This window comes from Lagopus muta, chromosome 4 (genome assembly GCF_023343835.1).
Source record: "Lagopus muta isolate bLagMut1 chromosome 4, bLagMut1 primary, whole genome shotgun sequence".
Taxonomy (NCBI): domain Eukaryota; kingdom Metazoa; phylum Chordata; class Aves; order Galliformes; family Phasianidae; genus Lagopus; species Lagopus muta.
The window spans coordinates 70,312,204-70,338,490 of NC_064436.1; positions in this window are offsets into that span (position 1 = coordinate 70,312,204).

Here is a 26,287-nt window from a genome sequence, read left to right on the forward strand (position 1 = left end):
TGCCAAAGGGGTTTGATTTTGACCTGGAGAAAGCAGCTGAGGGACAGAAAGCAGCTTATTCCACTTGATTCCTTGGCTTCTCTGTTGAGACTGGGAAGCAGGTTGCCAATGAAAGGTAGCTGTAGGTTTTCTCCAGACAAATTCTGGCAACTCACGTGGGGGTGATTTAAGAGGTTGCCACCTCGCACTCTCTGCTGGCTATTTAGCAGAGTTGGCAGAATCAAAGCACCTTCTCAATGGTGGTTTGAATTATGGAGCTGCTCTACAAGCCCCACAGGTGGAGGAGTGTGCATGGGCTTGAGCTTTTAAAAATCATCTAGTCCAACCTCCCTGCAGTGGGCATCTCCCAACTGGACCAGGTTTCCTACAGCCCCATCCAGCCTGGACTTGAGCACCTCCAGGGATGGGGCACCTACATTTCTATGGGCAGCCTGCACGCATGCCCCACCACATTCTGAGTAAAGAACTATTCGTCTGCACTCTGTGACTGAGTCCTCTTCAGCTTTCCTGTAGGCATCTTTAAATACAGAAGGCTCCAATAAGGCCTCCCTGGTGATCACACTTGTGCTTAGGCTTCCCAGGACCTTCCATCATTCCTACCAGTCCTGTGTGCATATTTGACATATCCCATATTCTCAGCTAAGACTGGATGTGGTGTAGGTCATTATGTCACAACTCTTGTTACCTGCACACCCATACTTGTCATACTTTCCCATGCATAAACACTCAGACCTTGATTCACTAATCAAGCACTTTCTTGTCTGGGCTGGGAAGAAAGGACAAAAGAAGTACCACTCACTTCCTGATCTGTTTGTAGTTGTGGTTACCACCCAATTGGTTTCCAACCATGGGCTTTGCAAGGATGGGCACTGACGTGTGCTCAGAAGTACTAAGCTCATTGCCCCAGTGAGAGATGGCTGGGGATAGGAAGACCACAGGGCAAGGTAATTCTTAGATAAGCTGCCCTCAGTTGATTTGCTGCTAATATCAATGTACTTGTGAGCTTTCTTCAGCTATCATCAAGCTCCTAGATGTTGTCTCTATATTTCCCATATAGTCTCTCATTTTCCATCTTTCCCCCATGCTGTGGGTCAAGGGATGAAAGAGTAAACCACATCACCATCAAATGATGATTCTATACTTCCTCATTACTTCATATCTTTTCATTAATCATCCCGAGCCAATACAGAGGTCATATCTTCTGCATTAGTGGGGGTTCTAAAACAGGGGAAAATATACACAGTGACCCAGCAGAATTCTAGTAGATAACCATTATGCTCCCAAGATTGCTTTTTGCATCTGTTTGTTGCATGAGAAAACATCTCTGTGTCTCTATCTTTGAATAACTGTCTCTGCAAATGCTGCAGCCAAGAGGGGTGCTCAGGGACATGATGATTCAGGCAGGTCCCAAGGCATGTGTGCATGAGTGTGTGTGCTTATAGAGTTGTGTTGGAAGAACGAAGCAGCCGCCATGGAGCTCCAGATGTTGGCTGAGAAAACTACATTTAGCATCAGCTCTTGGTGGAAAGAGGGAGAAGGTATGAAGCAGCAGCTGACTCAAGCTGGGTGTGGACCTGGAAGGGAAATAAATGTGCTTCCAAAGCTGTTTGTGTTGAGTTTATGCGAGGGTATATTCCTTGCTTGTACATGGTGGTGCATCGCTTTAAATGGACTGTCAGTATCAAAAGACATTTCAGTATCTAAAGGAGAGTCATGAGAAAGAAGAGGATAGACTCTTTAGCAGTCTGCTGTGATAGGACATGGGGAAATGGTTTCAAAATAAAAGATGGGAAATTTAGACTGGATATGATGAAAAAGGTTGTTACATAAAGGGTGCTGAGGCACTGGCAGAGTTTGCCCAGAGAGAGGTGATGGGTTCTCCATTTCTGGAGACAGTCAAGGTCAGGCTGGATGAGCACCTGATGGAGCTGTGGTTGTCCCTGTTCACTGCAGAGGAGTTGGACCAGATGTCCTTTAAAGATCCCTTCCAACTCAAACTATTCTATGATTCTATGACCTTGGGAACCACCTGCAGACATGGGACAAAACCTATAGGTAAGTTTCATTGGTAATAACCTTCCTTAGGTGTGCTGAGCTGGAAAAACCTCAGACCTTTGCTCCCTTTTGCTCTCACCTTGCAGTCCATTTGGGGTGTGACTGATTTGATCGTGTTTCCTGAAATCAGCAGTGCCCTGTGAGTAAAGTATGATTTGTAGTACAGATATTTGCATGCCAAGGTGCCACTCCGCACTCATCTAGTCTTGCTGGCATGGATCTGCATTACCAATCTCTGCTGCCTTTTCCCATTTAACTATGAACTTACGGCAGAGCTATGCTCACCAGTTCTCTCACTATGGCAGAGTATCTCTGCCACATTTACCATCTACCTCTACTGGCTGCAGTGCAGCTGGAGCAGCACTGTGATGATGGGAGTCACCACCCAGAATGACAGACAATTCTGTGGGACTGATATCTTCTAGCAGAGCAGAAGAAAAGATAAAAATCACAAACTTTGATTCCAGGACAGACTGTGAAATTATTCTACTCCTTCTCAACTGGCTCTTTTTTCTCATCTTAGCATCTTAGAATTGCTAAAAACTTTTCAGAAGCTGGACAAAGAATCCTAAAGCAACATCAGATGTGTTCTGTTCAGTCTGATGTGTTTAACCAGCTAGTTGTGTAGTGGTATCTCATCTCTATGGTCTGATTTTTGGGTGGTGCTGTGTGGAGACAAGGAATTGATGACCCTCATGGGTCCCTTCCATCCCTTCTGTGATTCTATGATCTGCCTGCAAACTTGGCACTGAGAAGGAGGAGCTAAGAGCTGAAATTTGTGATCTCTCCTTATCCTTTAACTACAGAGAGAGCTAGGTATTGTATTTATCAAATCCAAATGTTCCCATGTCCTAGAAGCACCTCACACGTGGTCCATAGCAGTCAGTAGTGGGAAATAGAATTCTTTGCCTTGTTTTTGACAGAGCAGCAAAACAGATCACAGTGGTTTGTTTTGGCTTTGCAGCTTACAAACACTGACCCATTGTCAAGGTAAACTGACATCACAGAGATGTCTGAAATGTTTTAAGGAATGAATGGTTGAAAAATAATGTGGTGGAGCTAAAAGATGGATCAGACAAGATTGACAGGTCTCTTCCAGCATTATTTTTGATAGTAAAGACACGTATTCTCCTCTTTAAATCCACTCTAGACAATTTTCTATTCAGTTCTTAGAATCTTAGGTCTTGGGCCTACTTAGGTCTTAGGTCCAGTTAGGTCCTAGCATCCTAGGTATGACAGCGCATCAGGATTTTATCCAGAAAGTCATCTTTGTCTCTCCTAAAGGATGCTGAGCATCACAGAATCAGGAGACTTTCAGTTGGTGTTGCAACAACTTGGAAGAAAAGCTGGAAGAGTCCAGTTCCACCATGCTTCTCAGTGCTAAGGGGACAATTTATGTCTGAATTCTAGAAAGATACCCCCAGGAAGAAATTGGTTTTAGGAAGCTTTCCTGTGATGCTGAACCAAATTCTAGACTCTGTGGCTGTGAGAAACAAGGCCAGGAAGAGTCAGGATGCTGTTTTTGTCTCCATGTGATTCTGACTTGATTAGTCCAAATGGGTCCAGGACTCTGGGGTGAGGTGGTTCAGTTTGTTTTCACACAGAGATTGTGTCTAATGCCTCTGCTAAAGGGAAAATCCTTTGTTGGAGAAAATACTTTGAGTATTCTTCAGATCTACACCAAGGCGAAAGCCTTGTAGAAACCAATGGGAAATCTGTGCTGAGATTCTTTTGGCCATCTGACCTCCAGCCTCTCAATGGCTTCTTGGCTCAATGAGAATAACTTATGGGGCAGTTGTTTTGTTTTGTTTTTTCATTTTCCCTGTTGGTTTGTAAGCTCTTTGGAGTCCATACCATTTTTCAGGCTGAGGAGCACCCCTTGATCTCAGTGTCCTAAGGCTGTGTGGCAGCAATGAAGTTTTAGGGGATGCTCTATTCCTGAATATCTGTTGGGAAAGAGCAATTTGAATGCCAGAGTGCCAACCACCAGTTTAAAAATAGAGGCACAGGACGTATAGAAAGCAGTTCATGACCCTGCTGGGAGGCTTCCAACACTGGGCAGGTTTACTGAAATTGCAGGGAACGGTCTGATTTTTTAACTAGTTTTTATTGGCGTAGATGCAACGAGTTATATTTAAAAAGAAGGAAAAAAAAAAAAAAGAAAGAAAGAGAAAAAAGAAGGAGGGAGGAAAGAGGAGAAAAAATAAAAAGAGAGATGTGGACCTTACTGACTTGATCTAGATGGAATCTGTCGGTCACACGACTGCACACCAGCCCTGCTGTGGCCTTGGGTGCTGAGGACAGGCTGTGCTGAGGCTGGCTGCCAGCCCTCCTGGTGGAAATGTGTATTTACCGGAGGTGGGGATAGCCAAGTCCCCAGGCTGTGAAATGCCTGCCAGGCACTGTGATTCCCCATGGTCCCATGCTTCCAAATTCCTCCGCGTTGGTGGCAATCATCACATCCAAGAAGGCCACGCTCATCTCACCAACTCTCCTGTCAAATCTATTTGGGGCTCTGCTCCTCCTAATCACCTAGCTGGGAAAACCTTGCCTCCCAGGTTCTGTGTTGCGTCTGTTTCGCACCACTGCCTCCTCTCATCTGTCAGAGACAAGCTCTGATGTCACAGGCTGGTTCATTTGCCCTAACACAGGCATCCAGGACCTCCTGTGATGCCCTGGGATACCACTGTATGGAGCAGATCACCTGGTGTCTGCTTTAGGCTGATGTGGATCACTCTCCAGTGATCCACTGGGTTTCCACTGGTTATAATGGGAGCTTAGGTGTCTCATGCAAAGGCAAGCATCTATCTTTGAACATTCAAGCTGGATATTAGGAAAAATTTCTTCTCTGAAAGAGTGACACAGGCTGCTCAGGGTAGTAGTGGAGTCACCATCCATGGAGGTGTTTCCAGAACCATGGAGATGTGGCACTGAGGGACATGGCCAGTGGGCATGGTGGGATGGGTTGCAGTTGGTGATTCTAGAGGTCTTTTCCAACTTTGAGGATTCTATGATCTGAGTATCTGAGTATCTGCAAGCTAAACACTACTTCAACTTACAGAAATGTTCTTTTACCATGGTATCTCTGCAGACACTACAATCATCCTGAGGCCTTTCCCATTTCATAAGGTGGGGGGAACTCAGCTCTACATTTTATTTTCCTGCAAAAACAGTGGGCTGCTCCATCACTCTGCTGTACCTTTTTTCTGGCACACTTTTCTTCATGAGAAGACTGCTCTGATCATCTAAGGACTCAACCAGTCGTGCATTTCTGTCAGAGCAATTCTGTGTTAGCTGCTCTGCTCTGCACAAGAGCTGGCTGCATCCTCTGTGACCTGCACTTGGCCCATGACTATTGCTACTGCCAGGCCAGCAAGAAGTTCATGAGATATTTGTCATTTCTTTCCATTCCTTTCAATGTTTGGTGGGATTTCCAGCAGCATGTGGCTCCAACTATGGAAAAAGTTGCAGTAAGGAGCTGACTTGTTTAGACGAAATGTTCTGCATCCTCTTGAGTCACTTGCAATTTCCTTGACTTCCTTGCATTATAACCCTGAACAAGAATTTATAATTAAAAATAAAAAAAAAAAAAAAAGAGAAAGAGAAAGAAAAATTAAAAAGAAATGTTTCTCATCTTGAGCCAGAAGGAGAGAGGGAAGAAACTCCCTGGCGGGTGTCAGATTTTTTGACTGCAAAATTAACAACAAATGAGCGTGTTTATTTCAGAGTGCATCTCATCCTCCTCATCCTTATTGTGACTTCTACTCGGAAAGTCTCCTAGACAGGGACTTTTGCAAGGACACCTGGTAGCACTCAGTACTTGGGGAGCTCTCCTTTCATTTGGGGAAGGCAAGCATTGAGACTCATCTCTTGACTCAGGAGTATCATAGAATCACAGAATGGCCTGGGTTGCAAAGGACCACAATGATCATCCAGTTCCAACCCCCTGCTATGTGCAGGGTCACCAACCAGCAGACCAGGCTGCCCAGAGCCACATCCAGCCTGGCTTTGAATGCCTGCAGGGATGGGGCATCCACAACCTCCTTGGGCAACCTGTTCCAGTGCCTCACCAGTCTCTGTGTGAAAAACTTCTTCCTAATGTCTAATCCAAACCTCCCCGTCTCAGTTTAAAACTATCCCCCCCTTATCCTATCACTATCCACCCTCATAAACAGCCATTCCCTCTCCTGTTTATGTGCTCTACTAAGCATAAACTACTAAGCATCCTTCTACAGGGGGTCTTTCCCATTGAGGAAAGAGGAATAGTAATACAGACCTGCTCCCATTAGACTGGGAGCTTAGTTTCAAGGCATCCACATCTTTGGGAAATGGAGGCAAATGCATTACATTCCTGCTTTTGCTGGTGGCTGACTGGAGGTAGTCATTAATTCCACCTGAGCCTTGGTTTTCTCACCTGTAAATTGGAGACACAAAGCCATCTGGCTTTTTGCTGCTGCAGATGCTGGTGGTTATGGATTTGATAGTGAGAGCAGATAGAGCAGAGAAGTTCCTGCTGTGTAAGTAGAAGTTTCTTAACAGTACCTTAAAATAGAGCCCATAATGTCCTTTTTATGCCACTTCCTGATAAGGAATTCTGATGTTGTTTGATATAGTTCTGGGAACCGTACTTAGGCAAAAAAAACAGGGAAAGGTGGCAAGTCTCCCTTCCCCACTTTTGAATTCAGCTTTGTTCTGATGAGTCACTGGAGTGAGTCACTGTAAATGGTTCAGTTGTAAGGACCATGGTGTTTTCTCCCCATCCCTGGGACTCGTGCCATGAGCTCCTTGGGGCTTCTTGGACTTGGTTTCATTTTTACTGGGAGGAGGAAATGGTGTCTCCAAATTCTACCCATTTTCAGTATTGTGTGGGTTGTCTGCTGGTAGAGAAAGGAATGTTGATATAAAATGATTGTCAAGTTGATTCTTTTTTCAAATACCTTTCACCACAGGTCACCCACATCACATACCGTGTTCTAGTATGGACTGAATTGGTTGGTTTCCTTTTTAAGAAAACCTGGGTGTAGAAAGAAAAAGAGTTTACTCATGGGCTAACATGCTCTGAATAGCATGAATGCAGCCATGGTTGTAGCACTTCCATGCAGAAGAGGATGAAGAACTAGAGTTACTTTAGTATGGCCTTCCTTAATTAAAAGTGCAAGAGGAGCTAACCCTAAAATAATATGTTCCAGAAATGAAGGGAAAAGTGTTTCCTCCTTCAGATGGGAGAGACAAAGATGCTGAGTATTACTTGTCCCTTTAGGAACAAAGCTATGGGACAAGAAAAAAGAATGATTGTAAAACTGTATGCACATGTAAGATTATGGTGGAGACCAGGCGGCAGTTTTCCAGTAGAGGTAGGATAGAAATGACTGGAGGTTTTAAAGAAACATGGGGATATGACACATGGAAACATGGTTTAGTGGGCATGGTGGGGATGGGTTGATATTTGGACTTGGTGATCTTAGAGGTCTTTTCCAACACTTACGATTCTATGGCTACAGTTTTCTTGAGATGGAGCAAGATGACTTTTAAAAGGAATGCTCTGCACAAAGGGCCTCTCTAGCCTGGTGAACCTGATAATGGCATCATACAAAGCCACTGGACTCTAAGGGTTGATTTTAGTTTGTTGTGTTGAAGGAAGATGAATTCAACCTGGAACAGGTGCAAAGGGCAACAAGGACCATCAGGGGAAGGGTGTGCCCTGTTTAGGAGACTCAAAGTCTTTGACGTGTTTAGCTCAGCAAAATGCAAGATTGGAGCAGTTAAGATCATACCCTATAAATAAAATGGGAGTTAAAGAGTAGAGAGGGAAAAAAGCTATTTAAACCTAAGACATCATTGGCATCGGAACAGATGGGGATAAACTGGTCATGAATAAATTTAGGTTGGAAAGTGGAAGATGATTTTTAACGACTGGAGCAAGTCTTCCAGAGGGAGCAAATAAATGAATTCCTGGAACCTGCTAAGTTTATGAGGTGGTGACTGCAATGGCAGTGAACATGAAGACTGCAGACTTCAAAATCACCACTCTGGAATGAATGGTTCCCCTAGCCCTGTAGACTATTGTCTTTGAGTTTTCTTCCATCTACCTGGGTCTGTTCCACTTTGCTTGCATTTTGAGGAATTCCCATCAATGCTACAAGCAAACAGTGCACTTTTTGTTTAGAGACCTGAGTTGATAGAAAGCCATGGGAATATGGAAACAACACCCCTATTCCTGAAAAAGAGAGAGTTTTCCTGTTCCATTAGGTCATGGTGTGCCTGCATGCACAGACATCACATGCACAAAGTGGTTACTTGTCTTTCTCCTGGGAGAGCTGGCAGACGTAGGTCTTAAATCCCCAAGGCAGGTGCCTGACCTTAACTATAGTTTTGATCTTTGAATTTTAAATTTTATAAAATTTAAAGTGATTTGGCAATAACATTGTACAAGTGTATGTAGAAGATGATTCGGTTTGACAGAAGAATTGATCACTTTGGTTTGCATAGACAGCCTGAAGCTGAATTAAACCGATATCTCAGTAAAACTGATGAATTGAAATCATCAACCCTCGTTCCAGGATCTTTGTGAAATAAACCTCATTCATTCCCTTATGATGCAAGTAACTACAAGGTGTGTGAAGACTACAGGATCAGGAGTGCTGGCTGTATACCACAATGCAACTTAGTGGATAGAACAGAGCAATACTCCTGACTTGATTTCCTTTGTCAAGTTGATCGGTCAGCCTAGCCAGCTGTGTAAGACCTGGAAAACAAGAAGGAAAGCAAGGAAAGGCTGGGTTTCCAGAAGGATTCATGGCACCCGAACTTGTATATCTAATGAGGAGAATGTCTCCCACCAATAGAGTTTATATAACACCTACTCTCACAAATGGACACTAAATGGCCCATCTCTCCCAGGCACTGGCAAAAGAAGTTCTAAAATAACGGAGCTATGGAGTTGATTTCCTTCAAGGTCAAGAAAAGACTTGAGTCCACATCTTCTATTTATTGTGTATAATGAGATCAAGACTATAATGCAAAATGGATGTGATGATTCTTCTTTCATTACACAGAGAATATAAGTTTACAATTTCTGTTTAATTCCTGTTTTGCTCCAATGATTGTCCATGCTTCAGGCACACTTGATGATTCCCAGGCTCCCTTGTAGCTGTTTCCCTAAAAGAAGAAATTTAGTTACAGTCAGCAGGGTAATTCACTCATGAGTCCACGCCAGACAGTGCAGATGCACATTGCACTGAGTTTACTTACTGTCCCAGGGCAATCCTCCAACACTATCCATCTGGACTGCCGCAGCCTGCCTCCTACTTGTCAGTAAGTTCTGTAAGTTTATACCTTGTTTCAGGATGCTTAATACCCACATCACTGCAGAGCCATCATTTGGTAGGGTGTAACGTAACCTCATCGTTATTGTGGATGCTCTGAACTGAGCTGACCCTCTCCCTCCAGGGAAACCACAAGTTATGAGTCAAGGTTATTAGATTCCAGCAAAGTCCCGGACCTGGGTCTCTGTGGTGGGGGTGCTGTCCATCCACCCTGAGCACTGCCTGTACCACATGGTCCAGGGATGAGTCTTCTTCCCCTCCTGAAATCCACAAGGCCCAACCCAAAGCAGGAGCTTCACTGTCAGAGCCGGTCATCACTGTACTGTTAGAATCACTACTGGGCACTGTGAGACATCATTTCTGTTGGCAAATCTTGTCATTTAGCCAGAGTTGCTCAACAACCTTTTAGCAAGCCACATTAAGCTGTGGCTTAAATCCAAGGTATCCATGTCCCAAACCAGTATTCAAAGGGCTGGACTAGATTTCCTTTTGCAACTAGTTGTTCACTGGATATTTTGGAGTTGGGCCAGTGAACATTACCCTTGTCATGCAAGATGAAACAGGTGAAGCAATTTGATGGGCTAGTGGTTGGACTTGAAGATTGTAGTGATCTTTCTCAACCTTAACCATGATCTTCAGGGAGAGAAAGTGGCCAGAAAATCACAAAGAAGCTGTTCCTGGAGCAAAGTGTCTGATCCAAAGAGGGGGTCAAGCCAGAAGTGCTGTGCACAAGGTGCTCAGAGAACCACTGTGATCATGTTAAAGCACATAAGCCTTGGAAGCAAATAGCCACAAATTGACAGTGCTGCATTCCCTCAGCATTCCTCTTGATAGGACAAGGGGGAATGGCTTTATACTTAGACAGGGGAGGTTTAGGTTGGATATTAGGAGGAAGTTTATCACACAGAGGGTGGTGAGGCATTGGAACAGGTTGCCCAAGGAGGTTGTGGATGCCCCATCCCTGGAGGCATTCAAGGCCAGGCTGGATGTGGCTCTGGGCAGCCTGGTCTGCTGGTTGGCGACCCTGCACACAGCAGGGGGTTGAAACCAGATGCTCATTGTAGACCTTTTCAACCCAGGCCATTCTATGATTCCATGATTCTATGAAGTTTTGCTTTTCCTAGATTCAGGTTATTGCAAGTAGCCTGAGCTGCACCATATTTCTTGCCTGTGATAGATCAAGAGGCTCAAACACACCCTGCACTATGTGAGGAATCCTAATCCTAAGGGAGATGGCTCCCAGGATGTGCTCTCTGAAGCTGTTCTTTGAGTTATGTGATTGCACAGGTAGGGAATACTTCCTAGCTTCCTAGTTATCACTCAGTCATAGAATATCGCACACTGAAAGGGAAGGGGCCCTAAAGGATGGTTAAGTCTTTGGCTGGTATTTTCTTTCCTTGATATCGTGCCTCTCTTTCCATGCCCTCAGACCCTGCTCCTTTGCTGGTGTTTAAAGCTCTCAAATTCTTGAGGATAATTAGCATATCCCCATCTCTGCCATCCGATCCTCTCCTTAGGTCCGCTCAGGGCCTCTCCAATCAAGGCCCATCCTGGTAGTGTTGTGATGTCTCCTAAGAACCCAATCCCTCAGTAAACAAAGAACAAATGAGGTAATTAGGAAAATGTAAACAGGACGAGGGAGGCCCTTTCTCCCCTCATGAGAGCAGGACTTGGAGAAATTAGCACAAGTTTAGATTTACATTGTATAGAGACACAGATACTCACGGTCCCCATGTAAAGCTAAATTCCTCATCTAATTTCATTACAGAATAATTCCTTCTGTCAGGAATACAAGCCTGCCACCAAACTGCTCCTGGGATACATCAAGCATCATCTGATGACAGTAACTGGGATGGCAGCACAGCCTCTCTTCGATCCACCTTGGATAAACTTCCTAATTTAAAACACATATCCAAAGGAGATAGGCATCCAGAGCCTCAGCACATATTGTGCAGTAACGTTTCTTGCTTCATATTCTCAAATTATGCCACGTATCCAGAATAAGTTCACTTTTTCTTCGCTTCATTTCACAGAATCATAGAATCAGCTGAGGTTGGAAATGATCTCTAAGATCACTGAGTCCAACTATGAACCCATTCCCAACATGGCCACTGAGCCACATCCCTCAGGTTTCAGACACTAAGGCTAAATTGATGATGACAAATTAAATGTAGCTGGGGCCATTCCCTGGTCTGAATCCATTACTGTAGAATGATCATATCTGTGTGATTATATTCTCTCACTTTCTAAGGCAGGGTGGCTGACTAATGGGCATGGCCCCCGGTCTGTGCTAGCTTCCAAAACATGCCCAGAAACAGCCTATGGACAAGGTGGTTAGCTTTGGTTTGAAGGTGATTGGAGACAGCTTGGACAACAGGAAAGTCCCAGCAATCCAGTTCTTTTACCCTGGGTTTGCCCAGTTTGCAGTAACAGATGCAGAATAGCAGGTACAGAAAACTGAAGCTTAGTCTTCTCAATGAAGAAAGCATACGTGAAAGGGAGTTTGGGGGTATTTTGGTTTCATTCAATTCTAATATTTGAGCCCTGGTCTTGAAAATGTGATCTTGATCTGCTTTCTGCTCTAAAAATGCCAACTTAAACACCAAACTTAGGATTTTTTTCCCCAAGAATTTACTTTAAAAGACCAAAACGAGGAACAAGTTCTCTGTTTCCAGATAGAGCTTTTCTCTGAAGTCTGCCTCACAACAAACTTGAGCAAAACGATCTTTCTTCATCATGAAACAAAACAAAACATCTTTCACCAGCTGGCCAAAATACCTTGCCCTGGTGAGCATGAGTAACATTGCCATCTAGTGACTCCTCCCATAACAGTTAATTAACCATCCTCTGGATTCACCCAAATTCAGGAAAGTATTATCAATGGGAGCTGCAAGTAGGGATTGAAGACAAAGAAATGTTGAGGTCAAGATTTTCTGATACATCCTGACTGCAGCAAGAGGGGAGCACAGCATTCATCCTCGAAGTCAATGAGGTGTATGCCCAAGCTTTCTGAAATCAATCTATTTTGGTAGCAGAATAAGAACTTAATTGTGACCCTCAGGTAATCCTGGCTGATCATAGGGCTGACGTTTCTCTCACCTTTGAAGTCAAGGTCAAAGTCTCCTATCTCTACTTTACAAGCCAATACCTTCTCAGAAGGTTTGGACTGCACAAACATCCCCAAGGCACTAAGATGTTACCAAGGATGTTCACCCAGCTGAACTGCAAGACATGCACTGGAAAGGATCTCAGAGAGATGCTGACATCTCTAAGGTTTACTCTTTCAGTTCAATGCAGGTATTGTCAGCTCTATTCCTCTCCTATGCTCCTTTTGGAATCATCCTAACTCTGATGCCTCCAGACTTCCCCAACAACAGCAACTGTCTCCTATTTTTCAGCCAAAAGGAGCTGAGATAATAAAAGGACACAAATTAACAGAAATAGCTTGAGCAGAATTGGTAGTACTTGCTGAGTGTGACATTCCTGAAGTCACAGTATCTGAATGGTCACACATTGTTTCCACCCCTTCCCATTTTTTCCAGTACAGGTAGTTCACATTCAGACTATTTGTGCTTGATGCTCCGTATCTGATTGAAGTTGGCCACCCTCATCTTGGTTGCACCTCGTGCCAAGAATGTAACTTAGACTTGGGTTATCTTTGGACAGTCCTTGAAACCTAATTATTATTAGTAAACAGAACAATCTGCTTGCAGTTCTGCTCTGTATTTGATTGCTGCCCTGAGAATAACCCTGCATGCAATAGCAGCATTCATGCAGGGACTTCAAATATGTTAGAAAAAAACAAGGATTCAGTCTCTAGATCCTGACAGAGGTGGTAGGAATCTGTCCTGCTCATTTACAGATACATGCTTTTTGGGATTATAATGTTCTGCTCACTTCTTCTCAGTGCTTAACTGAGTTGTTATTGCTGTGCTGTTCAGCACAAGAAAAGTATGAGTGACCCAGACAAGCTCTCAGAGGCTGTATTCAAACCATTTACTTGGGGTGGGTAGCCTGGTGCCATGAGCACATCTGATACTTGATGGTACAGGGAGATTTCTCCAGTGTTCTGATGTTTTGTACTGGCCATTGACAGTTTGGGCATGTGTATGACCAAAAAAAAAAGTGTTCCAAATAGGTGCTTTTAGCACCCAGGTAGGCTGTGGCTCCAACAGATGCTCCTGTAGGACATTTAGATCTCTCCTCTCCTCTCCTCTCCTCTCCTCTCCTCTCCTCTCCTCTCCTCTCCTCTCCTCTCCTCTCCTCTCCTCTCCTCTCCTCTCCTCTCCTCTCCTCTCCTCTCCTCTCCTCTCCTCTCCTCTCCTCTCCTCTCCTCTCCTCTCCTCTCCTCTCCTCTCCTCTCCTCTCCTTTTCTTTTCTTTTCTTTTCATACATATTACTTTCTCCCTTTCTAAATGTCAGCATATTGACTTAAAAATACCTCGTAGAAGAGTGTCTGGTGTGGAGTGAGAATGTGGATGGGAGTATCAGGAAGAAAAATCTAAAATTTCTGTGTACTGTCTGATATTTGAGTGATGAGAGGAGGAAGCTCTTCTTGCCACTATTTAGAGAAAGCCAGGCAGACAAACCAAAGGAAAGTTAATATCTGTCTATTACGGTAACCTAGGATCAAAGGATAATTCCGATTGGCATGGATGTCAGAAATACAGCAGCTTTTCCAGATAGATGTGTATCGTGGTGGACAGGCAAATGTGAAAAAAAGGAGAAAGAGAAGTTATCTGGTGAAAAACATGGTTATGAGACCCTTGAAAACCACTGTGCTTTAGCTACAGGGCTGCTGAAAGGGTTGCCAACTGGCATTTCACCCAGCTGCTTTCTGATACGTTTCAATGACTTGCAGACCTCCCTACCTCTTCTCTCGTCCCTGGATGGTTCTCTGGGTTGCTAAGATCCTACATGCATGGTTTACCTGTGCCTAGTGTCCCTTTTGTAACTGGGGACAAAATATTTCCTTGAGAAATGGAAGGCTCAGATTAGTAATGAGAGACGTAAGGGTAGAGGAGAGAGATGCAGCCAAGGCATTAGGACTGAGCAAAACAAATGGGAGCTGTGTTATACAGAGCTGTTAAGTAGAATCTGGCTCCCTGCTGCTCCTTTTTACTGATGGGAAACAACTGAAATCATGAAAAAAGAGCCTTATTCTTTCCTGAGACATTTCTGCCATCCCTCCATTGCAGCACAACTATTTGAATAGTTAATGTGGCTTTTACTCATTATGAAATCCAGCAGAGAAAGATGGGGGGAGAGGGAAAATTGGACAGAACCTGTTGTTTCCAAAACAGGTGAAACCAGATTATTTTCCAATGGAAAACAAACATCTCACCATCAGCAGAACAAAGCTGGTAGATTCTCATCACTCACTGCTCATTCCCAGCTCCCAGTGACATATTGTTCCCTGCCATTGACACTAAATGCTGATTTTTTTCCTTGCATTGCTGTGTTGTGTTGAGTTGTGTTGTGTTGAGTTGTGTTGTGTTGTGTTGAGTTGGGTTGGGTTGAGCTATGTTGTGTTGAGCTGTGTTGTGTTGTATTGTGCAGAAAACCTCTGAACAGGAATGTTAGGAATAGAAAGGGAGGAAAAACGAGAATAATTTTCAAGAAGATCATTGGTTACAGAAGTTACAGAACTTAAAATCTTTGCCTTGAATGGACTAAAACTGGCTACTTGATAGATCTCAGGAAATATCTGCACGCAGGGGCTCCTAATCTGTCTGAAGCACAGCTAGAAGGGGTCCCACAGCAATCCACCCTGACCCAACACCATCCAACACCTTTATTTACATATTTTATCCATCCAAGAAAAGCAGAAAAATTATTGCTGGCATAATCCACAGACGTGGCAGACTACTGAAAAGCAATGAAAATCACCAGAAACAGATCCATAATGCCCAAGGGGTTTGGATCACTTGCTTGGGCAGCTTGTTTGCACGGTGTACAATTTTAAAGCAGCCAAATTAATGGCCAGTATTGGCAAACAAAGAATGCAATTCACATGAGACTGCAGACAGCATCCTGGGAAGCATCAGCCCTGACCAGGTTGGGATTGTGGTGCTGGAACAGTGCTGCAGGATGAGGGCTAATGAAGCCTTTGGATGTTTGAGCACAGCCCTGGTGGATTCAGCACTCAGATTCTCTCCAGTATTCCTGAGACCACTGCTAAAATACTGGGCTACGGTCGTGATGTCCACACTTGAGACATTAAAAACCAAAATGGATTGATTTTTGTCCCAGGGTGAACTTGTGGTACAAAATCTTTTCCTCTAAAGTTGCGTTGAGCCAAACAGGGGAAGTTTGGTGTGAAGATTATAAGAGGAAATTCTTAGTTTTAACTGGGATTCCTGTAAAAGGGAGATGTTGTAACAGCAGGGGATTTTCACTCAGTAACAACTGGGCATGAGGTAATTTTCCCTCAGTCAAGTAGAGGGTGACTAGGAGTTCATCCACTTCTAATTACATAAGGAAGTGAAAGTTAATATTCTTTGCAAAAGTATTCCCCAATGGCTTGCACATCCAATGGAAGGAAAGGGACAACAAACAAATTTAAAAATAAAATTTTAAAAAAAGAAAAGACAGAAAAGCTAACCAAAGTTCTGGGCTATCACTGCAGTAGTAGAGAGCAATGCAGAGCTTTAGGCTACAGGTCTTGGTTTCATCTGCTCCCTGGGGTGAAATAAAGGATTTCTAGGAAAACAGACACTGGAACAAGGACAAGTAACTATGCCCAGCCTCAGTGAAATCATTGTCAGAATACACAGAATAGTCCTGGCATGTGCTACAAGTAAAAAGCCATTAGTGAAGGTACCAGATCACTAATTCTCAAACTTTTTGGAAGAACTCTGCCAACCCTCAAATTTTCTTGCAAACCACTGCACACCCAATCGAGCTTAGGAAACGCAGACTTGGTAGCTCATATGTCTTTAGGCTTAATAGGCTTCTATGGCCTAGATGCAGCCCACTCACCACAGGCACTCGGACCACCAGCAGTTACTAAACCGCAGCTGGAGTTCTCCTATGCTCAGAGGATAAAACTGAGCCTCTGAGGTCAACGGGAGTCTTTCCACTGACTTCAACAGCCTTTAGATCATGGCCTTCCCACGCTAGTGTACAGGCACTACTGCTGACAGTAGAGGGTTGCAAAAAGCATTGTCCTACTGTATGGATGGGTCCCACGTGGTTTGCTCTTTGTTTTGCTTTTTTTGTTGTTTTTCACAGAATGAATCATAGAATCATAGAATGGCCTGGATTGAAAAGGACAGTACTGATCACCTATTTTCAGTCTACCTTCTATGTGAAGAATTTCCCTTCCCTTCCCTTCCCTTCCCTTCCCTTCCCTTCCCTTCCCTTCCCTTCCCTTCCCTTCCCTTCCCTTCCCTTCCCTTCCCTTCCCTTCCCTTCCCTTCCCTTCCCTTCCCTTCCCTTCCCTTCCCTTCCCTTCCCTTCCCTTCCCTTCCCTTCCCTTCCCTTCCCTTCCCTTCCCTTCCCTTCCCTTCCCTTCCCTTCCCTTCCCTTCCCTTCCCTTCCCTTCCCTTCCCTTCCCTTCCCTTCTCTTCCCTTCCCTTCCCTTCCCTTCCCTTCCCTTCCCTTCCCTTCCCTTCCCTTCCCTTCCCTTCCTTTCCCTTCCCAACTGTTCAGCATGTTGGGTGAATATATTCTGGCATAGAAATTTCAGGACTTCTCTTCAGCTTCTTTGTAGTAGGAGTGCTTTTTGGTTTGTGTAATTGAAAGTACCTTGAGGACTCCCAGAGCTTGTGGTGTGCAGGAGCAGCCAGCAGATCTGCTCATCATTTGATTCCCTTCCTGCATCAAAAAATGATCCATTTTATCACGTTTCTACCAAGGAAAAGATTTGAAATAGGATTGCAAGCACCCTCCAATGGGATAGGTTGCCTCCCTCTTCACTAAGAATCAGTCCACTCCATCAACCATCTTTACACCTACAGTTTAAAGCAAGCTTGTTTGTCTACATCAAAATGCCCACTTGATCATGGCATTGAGGTGTCATTCAACCCTTGTTTCAATCTGAATTTGATTCTTACCCCTACAGCTAGATGAGATCAATTTCCTCTGTATATCCCCAGTGTAGACCAACATTCAAGTATTATTTAGGATGTGAGCCCCCTTCAGGATCTGAGCCATCTGACCAAACACAATTATCTACTTTATGAGTAGATGAGTACTCATAAAATATCTCTCTTCAAGGAATCTGAAATAACTGAATCAGACATTGGATTTTGGTCAGGAAAAAAAAAAAGGCACCAATGCTCTTCCACCTTTGTGTCTTTGTGTCCTACCTGCCATGTGAAAAGGAGGGTCTTTACTGAGCTATCCCACTGCAAGAAGGTTTTATTGAAAACCTTTCTAGTGAAAGTAGAGTGATGCGATCTGTTTCTCAGATTTTTCAGTGCATCATTTTTCATACGTGGCTTCAATCGCCGATTGAGCTCTTCTTGCTCCAAGAGATTTGTCTGAATAACTTTGTGTGGTTTTTGGTACCATGGATGGCTTATATGGTGACACGTTCTGTGCCTTTGATTTTCAGGTGCTAAACTTCTGAAATTAATCTTTCTACAGCTCAGGCACTTCTTCAGTGTTATGTTCTCATTTCTTGTGCCAGAAAATTAAGATTAGATCTTCCTTAGCACCTTGCTGTATAGTGGATCAAACTGTTCCTTATAGCCAGAAAAAGAAAAAAACAGAGGAACTGTCAAATCAGCATTATCTGGTGGAGCCCCTTTTCTTGGGAGAAGTTAACAGGGACAGCACATCAACTGAACAGCAGCAGCTGTCCCTGCTGCTCCTTTTGCCACTGGATTTACATGTATGGTTGCATTCAGTGTATGCATTCTGAATCATGGAATCATAGAGTCAATTGAATTGGAAGGGATATTTGAAGGTCATCTAGTCCAACTCCCCAAACTGAGGTGGTTTTCTCTTATGATAAGAAAATAACATTGAACTGCACATCTGAAGGAGATCTACTTCCACTACAACAAATATTTCCTTTACAAATAATACAGATTTCCACCAACATGAACAATAATCTTCAGGTCAATATTTCTAAAGTCATATTTTTAAGTCAGAATTTCCAGTCACAGGCAATAGCGAAGGAAAGAATTTTATTTTCTTAGTCAGAATAAAAGCAAATTTCCAAATGCCAAAATTTCCCGTGAATTAGAAATCCTGAAATTTGGCAGGCTTAATTTCCTAACCCTGGTATCTGCAGTTGTGCCAGGACTGCAGAATAAATAGGATTTCCAGTCTGACTCACTGTAAATAAAGGAGCTAGTGTATGCAAGCCAAAAGTGATGAGATCTGGCCTTTGCTGATAAATTGGTAAGTATGAGAAGATTACCTGGGAGGAGTTTGATTTTTCAATTCTTTTTCCTAATGGTTACTTTACAGTACCTTCCCTTTATATCTTGTATTCACACCTTCTAATGAGGTATTAATGAGCTGTTGGTGGTTTCTTTAATTTAGGGCAAGACTATTAAGGGAACATGAAGTCTTTACTAGGTTCCAGATTCTTAATAAAAAGAAGTGATGCATTATTAGATAGGTCATGCCTGAAAGCTTCCAGCACAGAGCAGAGACTCCATTGCCTTTGGGGCTGCTGTGTAGTCGTGGGCTGTTATCTGGTGCTAAGATTTCCTGCAGTAGGCTATGCTTGCAAAACAACCTGGGCTGGTTTTTGGCTACTTATAACAAAATGCCAGTAATCTCAGTAATCTCATTATTTTTCCTCTTACAACTTACAAGTATATGGGCTTGGATAGATAAAGGGGAACTGGATAATGGCAAAATAGGTGTGGATTTAAATCACCAGCAGTAAGTGTGCAAGCTTCACTAGGATCTATGTGTAGCCATGATTACGCTGTTTCATCTTCCCAGCCATTAGCACCCCTCTGTAAAAAGGCAGTAAGATGACTTTCAGTCTCCCATGTGATAAAGTTTTGTCGTTTCTCCAACACATCAATGACAATTTGATGGGCAGTTTACCAACAAGGGGACCATTTTTTTGAAATAAATGGGAAAAACCAATCTTGGAGCAATTTTGAAGTTGGATATGACTTTAAAGCTAGGCTAGCTTTGAGTGGGGGTTGTGACCAGACACCTTCAGAATTACCATCTAGCCATAACTATTCCATGACTATAGCAGTTATGTCTATACTTAGCCATGCACTCACCAAAGCACCAAGCTCCTTCCTGGAATTTCTTCATCCTGGATTTCTTAATACCCATTTATCCAGCTCCTTATCTTGGCAGAGATTTCATATATACAAAAAAAATTAACAGCAGTTAAAAAGGCTTTGTAAGGAGATATAGTAGTGGAACGGCAAAAAGCCAGCTGCCTTCTGGCTCCCTGGTTTAATTTCTAGCACGTGAGAAAACAAATTGCATATACAATTGGGTTTGCAGAAATATTCTTCTTCTCATTCTTGGGATAGAATCTCTCAAGTTCTGCTGCCTGCCCTGTGAATATTAACCTCTTTAAACACCTTAAAGAATCTGAACAGAGTAAACTTGTGCTCAGGATGAGTTCACTGGCATTCCCTTTTATTGTGTATTTGTAAATAGTCCCTAAGAAAATGACAGACCAATGAGTTTTTCCTCTCAGATTTATAGTTTTAGAGCCCTTAGCACAGCCTATGGGTTAGTTTTGCCTTCCCACTGACCTGCTACAGCAAGGCCACCTAGGTCTTGGCCTCTCTTATCTCTGTTTGCTCATATGGAATCAGGCTTTAAAGGGCTGTGAAACGGAGACAATCATTGACAAGAATTGGTTTTCTCTGGGTTTAGATCAGAAGAGCATTGGCCCTGAACAACCTAAAATAAAGTCCACTAACACATATGGAGGGGTAATCCTTGCAAGGACCGATGAGATACTTTGCAACTACATTTGGACAAAATGATCTCAGTGGTCTTTTCCAACCTTAATGGTTCTATGATTCTAGGAACTCTCTGCCTCTACAAAACTGAGCAACATGTCTGGTCTTTTACCAACACTGTAAAATTGTTCTTTTTCCTCCTTCTCTTTGTCAAAGACAGAGCCAAGCAGCTGTGTTACCCAAAGATGATCCAATCCCAACTGAGCACTTGCAGCCATTTAAATGTGGCCTGCTGTTTGCTTTGTTGATAAGCAGTTTACAATCTTGGTGGACTGGAGCAATGGATAGAGACAAACTACAGAAATCAAACATAAAGCACAAAAAGGAGAAAAAAAAAAGCTCCTCGAGGAGCCACAGAGAAAGGTGTGGTATCCAACATCTATAAAAATGCGGTTTTCCAGTGTAGGCAGCTAAATATAAAAACCCTACAGAGAACTATAAATTCCTAATAAATATGATTGAACTACTGGAGAAAATCAGGCAGACTAGGCTCAAGAAAACAGAAGCAAAGCTGAGAGCGAGCCTGGGCCAGGGACACGTCTATTTATGATGTGTATTTTACATTACTCCGGAACTTGAGGATTTGTGACCTGGGTCAGGATCTGGTGAGCACCATTCGAGGGCACACACCCTGGGGAGCTGTGAAAAACGGAGGTTGTTCTGCAGCACCGAGAGGGAACGGTGTCGACAGCACATCTCCCGGAGGAGATCCAAGCGTGCTGTGCCTCTGAGGGCACAGCCCAACCACTTTTCTCACTCAGTGGTATCTGGAATAAGTATTTAAATCTGACCTGGACTGGCTAAAAATGAGGTTTTTTCCTTTTACTAGCTCAGCTGGGATGGTCCATGAGTCATGGGCATGAAAACCAGTTTCTGATTTTTCACACTTACGTTTCAAGACAGAATAAGCAGCTACGCATCTGATTGCCTCAGTGTTCTTAGACTTGATATCAAAGAAGTTATCAGCAGAGGACAACTGCAGAAGGAGAACAACATTCATAGAAACACAGAATCATTCAGGTTGGAAAAGACTTCTAAGATCGCCTGGTCCAATAATCAACCCATCACCACCATGCCCACTAAACCATGACCCTCGTTTCATTTCAGGCGTTGGCCCTGAAATGCATTAAAAATTCATACAAGCCCATATCCACAATTTCCCCAGCCTATAACTTTCTCTTTTATTATTATTTGTACTGTTTCCAAGAGGTGCTAATAACCATTTGCCAAAGAAGGGGAACTTAAGACCATGTCAGGGAGTACGGGTAGATCTCACCCTTCAATGAAGGCTGCCAAAACCAGCAGAGAGAATTGTCTCTGCAGAGGGACTGGAGGCAGCAAATGGCTGCAAAGCAAAACCACTGCTGGAATCAGCTTGGCCTTTACTTTACCTGTGCATGACAACAAGCACCCAAGGCAGCAGCATGTAGGTTTGCATTGAAGGCATTTAGCAGACAGGCATGATGATGGTGGATGTAGGGAAGAAGGATGGGTGCCAGTGTTGTTTCTTTTTTATTCCCCATGAAGCCTCAAAACACTCTGGCCAAAGGAAACAAAGGAGAGTACATGCATCATTGGAAATGCTAAGGTGATGGAGAGAGGGCAGCCAAGGTGCTGAGGGCAACCTCCGCCACTTTCCACTGCTCTAAGAGCATCTATAGGAAGGTTCTATCCAAAGCAAGCTGCTAGGAAGATAGATTTTTTTTATAGCATGTCTCTTTTGGGGGTGGGTGATGGTGAAGTTCTTGTTTTGGGGTATTCTTAGTGTGTTTCATGCTTACAGAGCAATTCAGGTCTGGGCTGATCTCTGAGTCTGGAATCAAAACCTTCTTCAGACCTTCTCCCAGCTCATTTTTTCCTCCTTTGGATATCTCTTGCTCTTGCCAATTATTCAACAAACCCTTCCTTGTCTTTCCTGAACAGGACGGCTGTGTGGGAACCACTCCGTTTTCTTTGGTAGGAAAAGTCATGATTCTGAAATCTGGTTTTGTTCTGAAGTGGAAGAACACACAATTATTATTATTATTTTTTTTTTTTTGCCCAAAGTTTCCTGCAAATCACAATCAGAATGATCTGTTCTAAAAACTGAGCCATTTCATCCTGGCTGCGACCTTTCCAAATTTGATAGGAATATTTTTAAAGTTGGCAAACAGAAGCTCATACAACGAGGTAAAAATGTTTGTTCTGATTTTCAGTCTGCTAAGAAGATGGTTCCAAAATGGACGGTTTCTCAAGACAAGTTTGGATGTCAAAAAAAAAAGGGCATTTGGGGATGAAGAGCGTTCCCCCACTCCTTTATTTTCTTTCTGTAGCTGTGCCTCGTGGAGAATTGGGAATAATCTCTAAATAAGAAAACATTGTTTTTTGAATGCTGTCGCACTGTTGTCTCAAAATCTCCTGAAATGCTCTACAGGACATGGGTAATAAATGAAACACAGTGAAACAGAGTCACGTTTAGCAGATCATGTGTGAAGGCTAGGAATATCCTGTGATACCAAGGAAGACAGACCAGAACAGATTCTTATGTGTAATAGAAATTATGGGGGAAGTTTAGGTGAGGAAGGAGCAGGAGAGGGTGTTTTGTCATCTGGAAGCCCCAGTTTAGCCTGTTGCTGTGCCAGGCCAGAGATTCAGCAGCTGATAACAAAACATATTTCCACTCACCAACATGTAACCACAACTGGGCAAAGTTGCCTAATGGATGAAGTGCTGTAGTAGGACTTACAAGCTTTTGATTCTGCTCCAACTTCTACCCTTGAACATCATCAGCATGATGCTGAGTGAGCCGTGCTGTGCCTTCTGATCCCTGTTTTTTCTCTGTTGGTCTTTGCTGAGATGAAATATTCTCTCATATGTTTTACAGTGGATTGAATGCATTTTCCTTTGGCTCTTGGCTCGGCTATGCCTGACCCACCAGCACCATTTCAAGGATTCAGACCAGACTTTGTAACCTTGCTGCTCTTCTGCTAATGGAGCCATTGAGTTTCAAGCTGGAGCCAGGGCAGACAGACTCCCATGTCAGATGTCCCCGCTGATGAGACTTTCTCTTGGACCTGGGTGAGAAGTGCTGGCTCCTTCTCCCCATCCTTTCTGAAGCCACAGCCAATAAACAAGGTTGAAGCAGGGAGCTGTGATTAACAGAGGCTTCAATCTGCCAAGAATTCATTAAAAAATAATTGTTAGCTCCCTACTCCTCTCCTCCCAGGCTTTGCGCAAGCATCACCAGTATGGAAGAAAGAAAGAAGACAGTTTGTCATGTACGTGCCACTGGTTTTGTAGGGCAGCTTTGTTGGTGGCAGTGAGACCAGCCTGACTCCTTCTGAGGACAACCTCCTGGGTGCACTCGGTGACACATGACATCATGTGCCACGGCCATTAAGAGGCTGAGGTTTTGTCCTTGGTTGACATCAAAATAGTAAGGGCAGCGGTTGCCATGAGAGGGCAGAAGTTGGATATTAGGAAATATTTCTTCTCAGAGTGATCAGCCATTGGAACAGGCTGCCCAGGGAAGTGTTGGAGTCACTGTGCCCTGGATGCGTTCAAGAACTGTAGAGATGTGTCACTGAGGGACATGGTCAGTGGGCATGCTGGGATGGGTTGGGCTTGGGCTTGGCAATCCAGAGGTCTTTTCCAGCCTTAGTGATTCTGTGATTCTCTTACTCGAAATCTGATGGACTCTCATCCACGTTGTTCCTGAAGCAATGCCAGCAGCCCCACCACCCAGTACTCACACCTCCTACAAGTCTGCAACTCTAAAAGCTGGATATGATGTGAGAAAATGGAAAGAAGTGGATTGCTCAGCAATCCTGGGTGTCCTTAGTTCTGCTGGCTGCAGTCAGTCTTGCAAGTCTCCACTCAGAAACTCCTGGCTGGTGCAGTTTCAGAATAGCAGGAGCAGATGGGGCTGAGCTGAATGGAGCACGGCCAGGGAAGGAGGGAGTGAAACTTGATTTGTACGGGGTAGTGGCACTGAAGAGAGGGTGAACTCCAGGGTAGTGAGGTTATTATGTGTGCTCACAGGGTCATATCAGTAGCTGCTTTTAACAATTTTTCTTTTTCATCTAATGGTGTGGTTATAAGCTCCAACTAACCATTTGTTCTCATAGCTTCTAGTGATCTAGTTTTCACTGGATTATCATAAACCTCTACTGTATATATATGTATTTGTGGCATATATTTCTGATAGACACATCAGAGATCTGTAAGGGGAGAGAACATATGTCTTGGCATAATGGTTAGCTCCACGCAGCATATTGTGAGTTGTTCTGCAAAAGCCTGTTCACAGTCTTTTATTTTTTTCTCCTGTCTCCTATGGAGGATGTAGATAAAGCCCAGCTACTGATATATATACCTTTATGTCACAGGTGTACATTCAGTTCTGTACAGCTCACCAGCCCAGTGCACAGCCATCATATAAACCAGTAAGCACCAGGTGTACAACACTGGCTTGCATGCTTTGGTGATGTGGGTGGCAAATGGGGGCAAGTTGTCTCCTCCATGACCCACTCTGACCATAGCAAGGAGCCTTTAGGAAAGGTCAGCATGGGAACAGGCTGTGGGCCAAGAGATGTGTCTTGCATGCCAAACCCATGGCAGGTAGGATGTGCACAATCATCATCCACCAGCAGCAGATGAATGGTGATGAGACATGGGCTTGGAGCCGATGAAACCAAAAGAGGATGCTGTGGGAGCTGCAAGCATCAGCACTTGGCAGAAGGTCTGCGCAAATGCAGGGCCTGGCTCTGTGTCGGTGGTGATTTTCCAGTCTGGAGTGAATATAAATACCAACACAGCTGCTGTTGTTCTTGTGTGGGGCGGGAATAGGACCTGTGTGGGGAGGGAGGGAGCAAAGGGGACAGAGGACACAAGCGGGCACATCATCATTGGTTCATTTCCCCAGCAAGCTAAGATCATGTCTGAGAGCCTGTGAAACTCATATTTCCTCAGTTAATTATAGCACTGAAGGTGAGGGCAACAGCTCTCACTGACATTAGTCACGTTGGTTGAACTCTGCTGCTCTGTTTCAATCAGGGAAGATTAGACTGGAGTCAGAGAACATCACGCAGGCAACTCCAGGAAAGGTCTTTCTCTTGTATTCTTCTTTTCTTATTTGCTGGATATTCTTTTTTCACTCCCTGTTCTGTCATTCCTACTGTCTCTCTGTGTCTTCAGTCATGTTGATTTTAGCCAGCTCAAGCATTGGGTGATTAATTGCCAGCTTCGGAAGACAGCTCAGCAATGCAGACCATTTAGTCAGTGACTTAGCAACTCTCCAGGAGGTGTTTAGTGGAAACACAGCCTGCCCGCCAAGGCCAAAACACAGTGCTGATGCCTTGTGCTGACAGCCATAGGAGAGGGAAAGAGGGCAGGATCAATTCCAGAAAGCAAGCAGCTACTGGGAGCTTCATGACGTGACCCACATTTCAGATGGACATCAGCAGTTTCTGGGCTCCCAATTCCACCTGGAAAAATGAAGGCTATTTGCAGAAAGTCCAGTGCAGAATTAGAGCTATGAGAATTGCTGAAGGTTTGACACATCTTATTGTGCAGTGCTGTTGAGCTCTGTCCTGGGAAGTGACCACAAAGTCTGTAAAATGAACTGCTTTGATAAGGGCAGATCCTTTGTTCCCTGGGACTGGAAAAAGCAAGGGGCATGTGTGCAGTGATATGGGTATGGAATGAGATGAAGCACACAACCACTGACCTTTAGAGCCAAATGCCTCTAAAGTTTCACACAGGCCACTTCTTTTTTAACAGTCAAGGTCCTTGTTGAACATCACTGGTGCCCAAGGAGGCTGTGGATGCCCCATCCCTGGAGGCATTCAAAGCCAAGCTGGATGTGGCTCTGGGCAGCCTGGTCTGGTGCTTGGTGACCCTGCACATAGCAGGGAGTTGAAACTAGATGATCACTGTGGTCCTTTTCAACCCAGGCCATTCTATGATTCATTCTATTGGTTAGACATCAGTTTGCACAGTAGACAACAGCCCTGAACTGCAGAT